Source organism: Peromyscus eremicus, chromosome 8a (genome assembly GCF_949786415.1).
Source record: "Peromyscus eremicus chromosome 8a, PerEre_H2_v1, whole genome shotgun sequence".
NCBI lineage: Eukaryota > Metazoa > Chordata > Mammalia > Rodentia > Cricetidae > Peromyscus > Peromyscus eremicus.
This window is the reverse complement of record NC_081423.1, coordinates 45,159,932-45,173,173: the sequence shown is the minus strand read 5'-3', so window position 1 is coordinate 45,173,173 and position 13,242 is coordinate 45,159,932.

Genomic DNA, 13,242 nt, shown 5'->3' with positions numbered 1-13,242 from the left:
GCCTTTCAAGCAGCTTCACATTACCTGGAATAACAGAAGTATTATTTTTAAAACACTCGATCAATAATAAACCTAGAAAACAGGAAACAGTGGCAGTGGCCAACTTAAATGCCTAAGGAATTCCGGCAATGTCAAGAGTACTCAGAACCAGACCATCTAGGCAAACCACCAAACCACACCATGAGCTTGGGAGGAGGCTGTCAGGCAGTGGGAAAACAATAGCTCCATCCAGGCTCCAAATATACGTAGACAAAGACAAGGATAGAATCCAACCACCCAGTCACCAGGAAACAGCAGCTGGGATCGCTAGGAGCGTTAGAACCGAACCCCACAGCTTAAGTCACCCACAGTCCACCAAACATCCCAAGGACAATCCCACTCAACAACATTGGAAAAAGTCAGCGATTCTGAGATGAGGCTACAGCCAATGGGACAGGCAGGAAACAAGAATCATCAAATTCAAGACAAGGCACTCTCACTTGAACTCTACCCCAGACATTGTGGGTCTGTGTTCTCCACTCTGGTTCAAAACAGAATGTGACAGCGACATTGGTGCCAAGGCACAAGGAACAAGATTCCACTCGAGTCCAGCTGGCAGCAGCCAAAATCCACAAAGGAAAATGGAGTCAGCATGAAAGAAAGGTAAGGAGGACAATGCCCAGACTGGCCAGCTCACAGGGAGGGCAATGCCCAGACTGGCCAGCTCACAGGGCTTAGTAGAATCACTATCTGAACATCTAAGAATGTTCTCTTTGTCATCATAAAACCAGATGACCACAAGAGCCCTGCTTTAGATACCTATATAATTTTAGAGGAAGCCAAGAAAATATCTCAGCAAGCACGGTTAGCAGCTGCTGAGAAATCCAAAGTTCAAGGAAAAGCTGTTTCAAACATACAAGAAAATGAGCAGAATGAAGAGAAAGAAGCTGATGATACCGGGTGAGGCGTATATGTGTGTGGGGTGTGTGTGTGTGTGTGTGTGTGTGTGTGTGTGTGTGTGTGTACTAAGGTCATAGAACTGGTCAAGTCACAAATGTGTGGTGAGCAAAAGAGCCCTGAAAAGCAAAAGTAATAATATATAAACACTACTGTTAACAATATAACCATCTGAAAACCAGGACCCTTTTATACTGTTTCAAAGAGGGTTTCAGCATAGTTTAAAATCTAAACTGTTTCAATCATTAATAAATCTATGGCTTCTCATCAGATGGGGTAAGAAATTTCAAAGATGAGGACATAAACACTAAGAATCACCACATTTTGCTTTGGGGGTTGCTTGGGATTTATTTACCATACTAGAGATGGAACTCAGGGTTTCTCACATGCTAGACAGTACTCTGCCACTGAGCTACATCCCCACACATGCTGTTGGTTTTTCTGTTCTGGTTTTGTTTTGTCTAGTTGTGTGTCTGCATGTGTTTTGGGACTTTTATTGTTTTGGATTTTTGTTGCTGTTGTTTTGAATTTGGGGGACAGAACATCTATGTGGCTCTTACTGGCCTTGAATTCCTGGGTGAAAGCAATCTCCCTACCTCAGCCTCACTACCATACCCAACACTGTGAGAGCACTGGCTGCCTTCGGACCCATCATCTGACCACTCAGTGAGTGTATCAAGGGTCCAACAGACAGAGGACTCCTCACTGTCCCAGGAGGTTCAGCTCAGCTCGGTGCATACTGCTGACATGGTCTACTTGATCTGCCATCTTCTAGCACAGGGGCTGGAGAGATAGCTCAGCAGTTAAGAGCACTAGCTGCTCTTCCAGGGGACTAAGGTTCAATCCCAGCCCCAACACAGTGACTTACGACCATCTGTAGCATCAGGCCCGGTGGAGCGAACACCTTCTCCTGGCCTCCATGGGCATCAAGTATGCACATGGGTGCACGGACATATATAAAACATCCATATGCATAAAATAAAACAAAAGTATTTAAAAAAAAAAATGAGGGTTGGTGATAGTATGGCTTATTGGGTAAAGGCACTTGTCACTAAGCCTGACACCTGAGTTTGATCCCCAGGACATAAATGGTAGAAGGAGAGAACTGACTCCCACAAGTTGTCCTCTGACCTTCACACACACAGTCACACAAATAAAATGTTACAATTTTCTTTTTAAGAATGGAAATAAAGAACTTGGTCGGCTCAGGCAGGGCCATCAGAAAAGTGTGAGTAGCTGGCACACCCCTGCCAACGAAACTGCCATACCACGTAAATTTACTGCCATTCAGTAAATTCTGACACTAGAGAAAGACACAAGCATCTTCACCCATGTTTCTGACAGCATGTTCTTGCCACAATCACTGTTGAACACTGACAGTATCAGGCCGGAAGTACAAATAGTGCTGTAGGGCTCGGTTAGCAGAATAAGAGATGGGGGGGAGGGGCAGGAGTGCTGGGCATATTCACACCAAGTAATTCTACTCCCAGATTCATTTGTGCTCAACAGAAATGCATGTATTCATCCAAAAAAAAGCAAGAACGAGAATGCCCATAGCACCGCTGGTTGTAATAGTCCAAAACTACAAACAACCCATGTCCATCATGGTAGAATGGCTACTGATTTTACGGATGTATACACACGTGTAGTAGACCTTTTTCCTCTAGGCACAATGTGTTCACCTCCCTGCCATATTGGAACAGAGAATAACATGGCCTGGTAGCCATGGCAACGCCTGAGCAAAACAGTACAAGGATAGCCAGGTCGATGGTAACAGTAATGGAGATCCTGAGATTCCGTTTGGATGGAGGAAGGGAAGGTCATGGATCCTCACTGGGAAGTCCAACTATCACCCCTTCCTTTGCAGTGATTTTGAAGCGGAAGATAAGTTGAAAGGGATCCACTATGCAGCATCCATGAGGCCATCATCCCTAATGAAGTAGAGCTTAGCATGGTCCAACTGCTTTGGAGTCACCTGGACTCCTGTACATAACCCCTCGCTGTAAGTAAGCCCAGTAAACTCATTGGTTCCCCAAGATGGACTTCCGGTGGAGCCATGCTTTGGTCTATCACTGGTGCCCTATTTAGAGTGGATATATATTTGAGTCTCTCTAGGAAAAGTCAATGCAACAACACAACAACATCAAGAACAAACAAACCTCATCCCCTCTACAGAACATGGACAAATTTCCCAAGAGGTAATGCTGCAGCCAGGCACAGAAGGGCACAGACGATCTGCTTCTAAGAACACAAAACAGAAAAGCAGGCAAAACTCAACCACTGTATTAGAAATCAAAACAGTGGCTATCCTTTGTGATGAGCTGCCCGAGGAGGCCATGAGAGGAAAAACAAGAGGAGCCTGTCACCTTGGAGCCAGACTAAAACCCCTCAGCAGCTGAGACGCAAGAACCCCAACACAAGACCAAGGCCTGTGGTAAAGGCTGCCAAAGGCTGAAGCCTGAATGCACAGGATGCTGAGTATCCCCCTTCCCAGCTGCTGCCAGAGGCTCTCAAACAAGATTTCACCTTATTTATGCAAAGACACCTTACCTTCCTGCATCCTGATGGGTTAGACTTTAACCTTATCAGCTGTAACCCCGTCAGGTGCTCCTCAGGAACCACGTAGTGAGAGGACAGAAACTGCAAACCCACCAAAATCCTAGCTCTGACTTGTAAAAGCAGTGAGCTGGGCTCTCTCTCCTCCCTGAAGTCACAGCCACGCCTGGGTGTGTCCTGCTTTCCTATTTCTCATACCTAAGCCTATATAAAAATATTTTTAATAAAATATCCAAGGCTAGTCCTGATTTTTTTTTTTTTTTTTTTTTTTAGCATCAAAACCGTGGATGCTGATTTGGACCTGAGTCTGGGTCTCTAAAACTCAAGAACGCCTCAGGCTGCTGAGGTGCAGTGGGAAGCTCTGCCTCCTTTACCCCCAAATGCTGATGGAGTGAGGAAGGACTCAGGAGCACAGGAAAAGTCGTTTCTTATTTTGAGGGCTGGTTCTGGTTATTGAAATTCATTGAACTACACATTGATAGTTTGCATACCTTTATGCTTGCATCTCAATGAGCAGTTGCCACAAAAATACACGGGTACTTAACCATATATAGAGTAGAAAAATATATTTAACTTTCAAGTCTTGAGTCAGATAAAAATGACTCAATAAAAACTCAATCTATCCCAGCACTCGGGAGGCAGAGCCAGGTGGATCTCTGTGAGTTCAAGGCCAGCCTGGGCTACCAAGTGAGTTCCAGGAAAGGCGCAAAGCTACACAGAGAAACCCTGTCTTGAGAAAAAAAAAAAAAAAAAAAAAAACAACCTCAATCCAGCCAGCTGTGGTGGTGCATGTACTTAATCCCAGTACTTAGGGATCTCTGTGAGTTCCATGACATCGTAAGGCACTGCCTCAAGATAAAGCAAAAACAAACCAACAAAACTTCAATCAAACAAAAAGTAGGCAGGGAGAAAAAGGGGTGGAGACTAGCAATAAATAAGAATAAACATCAGAAAAAAATAAGATAGTAGAAGTAAGCCCAAAATATCAATAGTCTATAAACATTGGCGGATTACAGCAGAGGACAATGAGATGGTTCAGTGAGTAAAGGCGCCTGCCAGTAAACCTGCTGACCTGAGTTACCTCCCTAGGACACACGTGACAGGGGCAGTAACTGCTCTGACTAGGTGTCCTCTGACCTCCACATGAACATCCACATTCACACACACACACACACGTAGACACACAAAAGAAATAAATATATAAGATAAAAACAAATATGTACACACACTATTTTTGTATATATATGACAAAAGCTGCCTACTGAAAGGCAGAAATATGCACCTGTCAAGATGGCTTTATCAAGAGAGGGAAGGGCATGTGGTTAATGGGAATGTAAAAGGAACAGACTTTATGGAAAACAGTGTGGTGAAGTCCCAAAAACTTAAAAAAAAACAAAAACAAATTAGTGTATAAACTAGTAATGCCAACTTCTATGTGTATTCATTTCCCGAAGGAATTGAAAACACATTACTGAAGAGAGACGTGTGCACCAATGGTCATTTACAGTAGCTAAAATGTGAAAGTGTCCCCTGACAAAAGACGAGATGAACAGATAAACGCTGTGGGGCACACACAGAGGATGGAATATTACTTAGCCTTGAAAAGGAAGGAAACTGTGACAGGCACATGGTACAACATGGAGTCTTTGGGAAATCATGCTAAAATAAAATAATCCTGTCCCTAAAACCCAGGTATCGTATGAAATACCACATGAAGTACCTAAACCCAGTCACAGAGACAGAAAGAGTAACAATTCCGGGGCTAAGGAAGAGATAATATGCTTTCAGTTTCCGTTTCTGAGATGGGTGGGCTCTAGAGACTGGTTGGGCCACAACATTAACACTGGCACACCAGGTGCCTAAAAATGGTACCCACTATGTTAAAGGGCACAAACTACAAAATGCTTTTTGCCTCTCCTTTCTTTTCAGTAATACGGGAGACCAGAGATCTCTAAATCTCCCAGCTACAAAAATGGTATCTCTCTCTCTCTCTCTCTCTCTCTCTCTCTCTCTCTCTCTCTCTCTCTCTCTCTCTCTCTCTCTCTCTAATTAGTTTAAAATAAAGAAACACAGGGAAGCCCAAATCCAAGAATGCAGACAAAATAAAGGTGTCCTCAGATATTATCAACACAGTTTATCATGACTGGATGAGATTTTAAAACTGTACTTGAAGGAGAAGAAAAACAGTGCTAAGGAGACCGTCTGTGACGGAAAACAGGGTGGAGAATGTGGGGAATGACAGACAGGTAGATAGCGTAAGGTAGATAGCGTAAGCCTTGCTAAATGCGATGAACACTGACTTACAAGACCAGAGCAGCAGCATGTCTAACCCAAGGGTTAGGGTGAAAATACAGCGCAGGCCACAGGTGAAACCAGACATCCTGGACCTGCTCAGCACAGGAGCCAAATGATGCTTTCAGTCCAAAAGGATCAGAGCTTGAACATAATAAATTCAAGTAAGTAGAAAGAAGCATAAGGTTTAGTAACAGAAATTAGTAACATCAGAAGATAAAAATCAGCAGCATCAATCAATAAATCCAAAACCCAATGCTTTGAAAGGATCGAGAAAAAAAAAGCAATCATAAACCTGACCAATAAAAAGGAGGAAAGGTGGGCGTGATCCATGTACATGATACACATGTGTGAAAACATAGGAAAGCCATTATTCTGTACAATTAATACATACTAACAAGAGGAAGAACAGGAGAAGCCACAAAGCATTAGTATTAATAAGAAAAAAATAATATCGTATTTACATGAGTTTATCTGCTGAAAGTGAATAGGTACCAGATGCAAACACATATTATCAATAATGCTAATGATTTCCCGAGACAATGAAGGGTATTAATATGACTGCCACAATAGGCCAGCTGTGAACGATCAATGCTTATGGGCAGGAGAGAAAAGGTAGCTGGATGTTGGTATCAGCTTCCTAAAGCACCCAGTGGCAGCCCAGGAGGTCTACAGGCAAATTCTGCCAGACTTTAAGGAACAGATCATTCTTCTGTTCCAAAGCACAGAAAATGATAGAAAGTTCCCAGCCGGTTCAGTGTGAACAGCACAAGCATAATAACAGGACAGGAAGAATCATCCACAGCAAAGCCACTTAGCAAACCTTAGGGAAAATGTTAGCTTTGGGATCTATCAAACAAACCAAACATGCTTGGTATCTTGTTGTTGTTGTGTGTGTGTGGGGGGGGGGTCCGGTGTTTCTGTTTGTCTTCAATTTTTTGTTGTTGTTATTGTTTGTTTTTTTGAGACAGGGTCTTGCCATGTAGCACAGGCTGGCCTCAAACTCATCCGTTTGACTCAGCCTGGAGTGCTGGAATTACAGGCATGAGCCGCCATGCATAGCTCCAAAAATTCATTTTTAAAGTATTACGGGATTCTAGTGAGAAGATCCACCAAAATAATAATGTGTTAGCGATTTTTTAAAGAAGGAAATCTACATGGCCATATCAATACATGCGGTACAAAAGCATGGAGGGGCACCAATCAGGTATGAACAGAAATACACCTAACATAATAGAGTACACTTTCAGAAAATACGGGGGTGGGGGTGGGGGGGAAACACTTCCCTAAAACCAAACAAGGCAAAAACGTCCTATGGGGCTTCTTAACAAACAATAGTTTTCTACCTCGCACATCCGCAAATCAGCTTAAGAACTAGCATTAAAACTGATGCAGGCTTGAGAGGGGCCGCCGTGTTGCCTCTAAAGACGCTCTCTTTGACCAAGTGTGGTGGCTCACTCCTGGAATCCCAGTGCTCTGGAGGGGGGGGGGGGGGGGTTCAAGCCCAGTCTGAGCCACATAGCAATTTCAGGCCAACCAGAACTGCCTAGGGATACACTATCTCGAAAACAAAAATAAAATAACCGCGGTATAGTGGCTCATGTGAGTCCCGGGCCACTCAGAGATAGTTAGCGAGACCCTGTCTCAAAATAACCAATAAAGAAACTTGATAGCTTTGAGTTAATCATGCAAAGCTATTTCCCTTAGACTAGGGAATTGGGATTGACAAGCCTCTGCCCCCACCTTCTATCTCCGTCTTAAACGTTGAAAGAACAGTGTTTGAAACTGGATAACCAAATCTTATGACACCAAAAATTGATCAGAAGGGCTCGGTCGTGACTTCACTCAAAAACACTTTATCTCTCGCCTCCAGCCACCGCAGTTACTAATGGATACCCATGTCAACCAGTCCGACATAATTCATCCGATAGAGGGCAAAGAAGAGCACCTTCATGCGATTTTTTTTTTTTCTCAAAGCGTATACTGCTTATTATATAAACTTGCGTGGTGGCGTATGGTGCTCCCACAAAATCAAACTAAGATATTCAGAGTCAAACTTGTTTTTTTTTAAAAAAAATAAGCACATAAAACTAATTTTGTTCTAAGGGCATTGAGAAAAAGAGACCGGCACTGTTGCACTCACGCCAGGCTGCGCATCGCTGGGACACGCACCAGCATCCACACAATTCCTCGCACTCCCAGGCGTCCTGGAGACCCGCAGCCCAAGCCCTAGGCGATCACCTGGACCGGACCAGGGCGCAGTGGATGCACACTGGGGGGCACCGGAGTCTGGCCGGCGCGCACGCACCTGTCCCGGAGGCAGAGGCTCCCCAGGGGCACAGCCGCCCGAGCCACCTGGCTCCAGTGCCAGGATGCTGCGCCAAAACCGAAGGGAGGGCCGGCCACCTGCGGTCCCCACCTGCAGCGCGATCCCTGCGCTGCGAGCCGCCTGGGTACCCAGGACCGCAGCGCGTCTTCCCAGGGGGGCACCCCGTGTCCCGGTGCCAGGACCCCTGCACCCGCGTCTTGCCCGCCAGACCTGACACAAGGCAGCTCAGGAACAGAGGAGCGGGCGGCCCATACCCAGACTCACCCGCCGTGGTTCACTCGCACCGGACTCCCGCGCCGCCGCAGCCCGCAGCTGCCGCGGCTTTCTGCGCTCACGGATGCTACCCGGGAAGGTCCCAACGATCCCGCCGGCGCCTTCCCGGTGGCCACCTCCAGGGGGCGCTCGCGTGCCAGCGCGAGGCTTCCTGGGAAATGTAGTCCAGGCGTCTCGGTTCTCGATGAGGGTAGTTTCTTTCCTGCAGCATCCCCTGTGTTCTCGCCGGTTCAACCTCCACAGATGGGCCATCGATGATGGAACATCTCACTGGGAGAGACAGATCCTCTCTCCGCACTTCGGACCGTTGTTCTTAAAGCGGGGAGTAGAGGAGTGCTTCGGACCAACACCATCAGTGTAATATGGGAGCTAGATTAAAGTGCAGGGTCTTTATCTCACAGACTGTTGGGTTTTGGTTTGGGACAGTTTTTGCGGAGCTGGGTATGGAAACTAGGGCCTCATACATGCTAGATAAGCGTTCTACCACTGAGCTACACTCGCAGCACTATTTGGTTTTATTTATTTATTGTGGTTAAAAAAAAAAAAACTCTGAAGGTAGGATCCAGCAATTTGCTTTTTACATACAACCCCCCTTTCCTCCCCTCCCCTCCCTCTCCCTCTCTTCTCCTCTCCTCCTCTCCTCCCCCTCCTCCCCTCTCCCCACTCACCCCTCTTTTCTCTTTCTCTCTCTTTCTCTCTCTCTCTCCTCCTCTTCTTCCTCTCTCTCCTCCTCCTCTTCTTCCTCTCTCTCCCTCCCTCCCTCTCTCTCCCTCCCTCCCTCTCTCTCTCTCCCTGTCTCTCTCCCTCCCTCTCTCCCTCTCTCTCTCCCTCTCTCCCTCTCTCCCTCTCTCTCTCTCTCTCTCTCTCTCTCTCTCTCTCTCTCTCTCTCTCTCTCTCTCTCTCTCCCTCCCCCCCCTCTCTTTCTCTGCAGATACACTGCAAGGACCGTTTATATTCCAGCCCAGACTTCCACCTCACTTTAGCCCTCCTCCCCCCAAATCCCTAGGATATCTCAGAGACCCTGGAATTGAACAAGGTCAAGACCACATTCAGGATTGTCACTTCCCTCAACCTGTTTCTGCCCTGAGGTGGCATACCTTATATCCAGGGGCTGAAGAACATCTTCCATATTTATTAACATAAAAGTCATCTAAGACTGTTAAATATGCATGGGCAGATGACAGGACCATGAGTCATATTTGAGGTAGTGAGAATAAAACCTAGCCAATTTTTTTCAGATGAGGTGGTGAGGGGAAGAGAGGCCCTGGTAATAGAGGTGGAAAACGCCGTTCTAGGAGGGTTTTGTGGGTTGGGTTGGCCATTGTCAGTGTTTTGCTTTGTTTTTATGGTGGGAGCAACTTCAGCATGTTAAAATATTTATGAAAAGAATACCATTGATGGACAGTCAGAAAAAGCTAATACTGCATGACTCCCCAGCAGACTGTGCATATATAAGAAGGAAAAAGTGAAGCCAGGTGTGGTGGTATACGCCTTTAATCCCAGCACTCAGGAGCAGAGGTAGGCAGATCTCTGTGAATTCAGGCCAGTCTGGTCTATGAAGCGAGTTCCAGGACAACCAAGGCTATTAAAGCCCTGTTGTGGAGTAGAATATTTGTTTAACTATGTAAAGATGTGTTGCATTTGTTTATGTTGCAGAATAATTGTTTTTAACGGTGTAAAGATGGGTTACATTTGTTTAATTATGTAAACGTGTTGCTTTTGTTTATGCCGCATTTGTTTAACCGTGTAAAGACGTGTTGCTTGCTCTTTTACCTTGCCTACCAAAGGCACCTGATTGGTCTAATAAAAAGCTGAACAGCCAATAGCTGGGCATAGGAGGGATAAGCAGGGCTGGCAGGCAGAGAGATGGGGGTCCAGCCCGCCAGAGGCCAGACAGACAGACCCCGAGGAAGCAGGAAAGCCGGATGGATAGTATGTAGATGAGGTAAACCTGCCTCAGGGCAGCACATAGATTAATAGAAATGGGTTAATTTAAGTTGGGGGGGGGAGCTAGCTAGAAACAAGCCTAAGCTAAGGCCAAGCATTAATAATTTTTTAAAAAGCCTCTGTATCATGATTTGTGGGCTAGCAGTCCAAGAAAGCACGCTATAAAACCCTGTCTCGAAAAACCAAAGGAAAAGAAAAAGAACCCTGGCTTGGATGGCAGCAGTCCCTGTGCTGTAAAACGAGGGAATCACAAAGGAAGGGAGATGATGGTTTCCTTTAGTAGAGGGGAGACAGTCAAAGGGGCTTTCTCTGGAAAAGAGGAGAGGATGTTATCTGTGAGAATGGGGTGTGTGTGTGTGTGTGTGTGTGTGTGTGTGTGTGTGTGTGTGTTGCTGTAGAAAAAAAGAAAAAACAAGCCAGAAGGAGTCGTCCCTGGTAACATGGAGTGTTGACAGTTCTCAGATAAGGCAGGGTGAATGGAGGGTGCTCTGGACTGGATGACTATGTCCCCATTCAGATGTTGCAAAACAATCCCCAGTGATTGTGTCCAGTGTTGACAGGTGGAGCCATTGGCGGGGTCATGAGGCAGAGACCTCAGAAAATGGATTGGTGCCTTCATAAAAGAGTTCCCTTGCCCATGATCATGCCCTTGATCATGCCCATTTGATCATGTGAGGACATAGCAAAAAGTTACTATCAATTAATCAGAAAGGGAACTTTCACCAGATACCAAGTCAGCCTTGATCTTAAACACTTGGAGGCCCTTGAGAATCCATCTCCAATGTCTAAGCCACCCAATCCATGGTACTTTTCTTATACAGCAACCAGACAGACAGTGAGATGGGTGATAAGCATGGAGTCGAGTTAGGTCCATCATGTACACTCTGTGTGTGTGTGTGTGTGTGTGTGTGTGTGTGTGTGTGTGTGTATGTGTTTTGGTTTTTTGTTGTTGTTTGTTTGGTTGGTTTTTGTTGTTTTGGTTTTGAAGGGAATTTTTTTTAAGCCCTGGATGGCCTGGAACTTGCTATGTAGACCAGACTGTCCTTGGATTCCAGAGCTGACTCTGCCTCTGCCTTCCAAGTGTTGGGATTAAAGGCAGTACACCTCCATGCCCAACACACACAAAGGCTTTTTAAATGGAAATAAAGCAAACAGGAAGTAGAGAGAGAGTGATAAAGTTGACATTTCCAAAGAAGCAGAATTTTGACAAGAGTGTGAGAGAGGTGTGGCTGGCCTTTGGGAAACTGTGGGCTCAGACATGACTGGACCCTCATGAAGAGCTGAAACTTGGACTGGGTTTTGTGAGGTTTGGACCTGAAGAAACTTGAGGGAAGTTTAAAGGTTCACAAAGGCTGATTTGCTTATCTTTATGCAAATGCTCTTGAAAATTGGGAAGAAAGGGATAACTGGGGGGGGTGCTTCTTTTGTATGTATATGTGTGTGTGCATAATTGTGTGTGAGGTGCACATATGTATGCAGATTTATATTCATGTGTGCGTGTGTGTGTGCGCATGTGCGTGCGTGTGCATATGTGTTCATACATTTGGAGGTCAGAGGCTAACCTCGGGTGCTGTTCCTCTGGTGCCATCTGTCTTTCTTTTGAAATTGGCTGTGATTGGCCTGACACTTGGCAAGTAGGTCAGGCTGGTTGGCAGCAAGCCTCAAAGATCAGACTGTCTCTGCCTCCCCAGCAGTGAGACCTGACTTTTTCACACGGGTTCTGGGGGTGGAACTTAGGTCTCTGCTAGCAAAGCAGGCGCTTTATTAACTGAGCCAGTTCCCCAGCCCTGTCTGTGTACTTTGTTCGAAAGAAAACATGCTTTATCAAAACCAGTTCTTGGAGTTTCGTTTTGGGGGTTTTGTTTTTGTGTTTGTGTTTATTCGTTTACGGAGTGAATAATGTAGGTGTGCACATCATGCACATGCAAGTGGCTGTCCTCACACTTTCATGGCAGGTGCCTCACACATAAGCCATCTTTCCAATGCCTGCTTGCTTCTTATTAATGGAAGACAGCGATTACAGCGGTTGCCACTGCACATCTCTGTAGTGGGTAGCTGTTCTAGCTATGACCTTGAAGCACCACCCCTAGTGAGGCTACACCTGCCTATGACCTTGAAGTGCATGCCCCTTGGGCATGGCTGCTTGGGACCCTTAAGACCTGGGATGCATGTACATGGCACTCTCTTTGATCCTTCGTGGTTTGGATGCTGGGACGGACCAGGCAGATCTTGAACCAGGCAGAAGATCAGCGTGGGACATAGCTCGACTTTCCTGTTCCCTGCCATAAATACCCATGCTATAGTGAGTTACCCTCTAAGAAATTCCTTTGCTCATTGAATAGACTCCGTGGATTTCTCGCATTACTTCTCTATCCAGGACAGCTGGCTACTGTCCGACTCACAGAGGGGACATGGTAGACCTAACTCGACTCCATGCTTACCACCCATCTCACTGTCTGGTTGCTGTATAAGAAAAGTACCATGGATTGGGTGGCTTAGACACTGGAGATGGATTCTCAAGGGCCTCCAAGTGTTTAAGATCAAGGCTGACTTGGTATCTGTTGAAAGTTTCCTTTCTGATTAATTGATAGTAACTTTTTGCTGGAGTTAGTTCTCTCCCTCCATGATGTGGCTCTCTGGGATCAAACTCAGGTCTTCAGGCATGGTAGCAAGCACATTTACACAGTAAGCTGTCTCCCTGGCTTTTGTTTTTACTTTTCAACAGGTTCTCACTGTATAGTTGTGACTGGCCTGGGGCTCCCTATGTAAACCAGGCTGACCTGGAACTACCTTTGCCTCCTGAGTGCTGGGAGTAAAGGTGTATACCACAAGCCTGGCTCTAGGAGAGTCTAAAGCATACACACACACACACACACACACACACACACACACACACATTTTAGACTGGG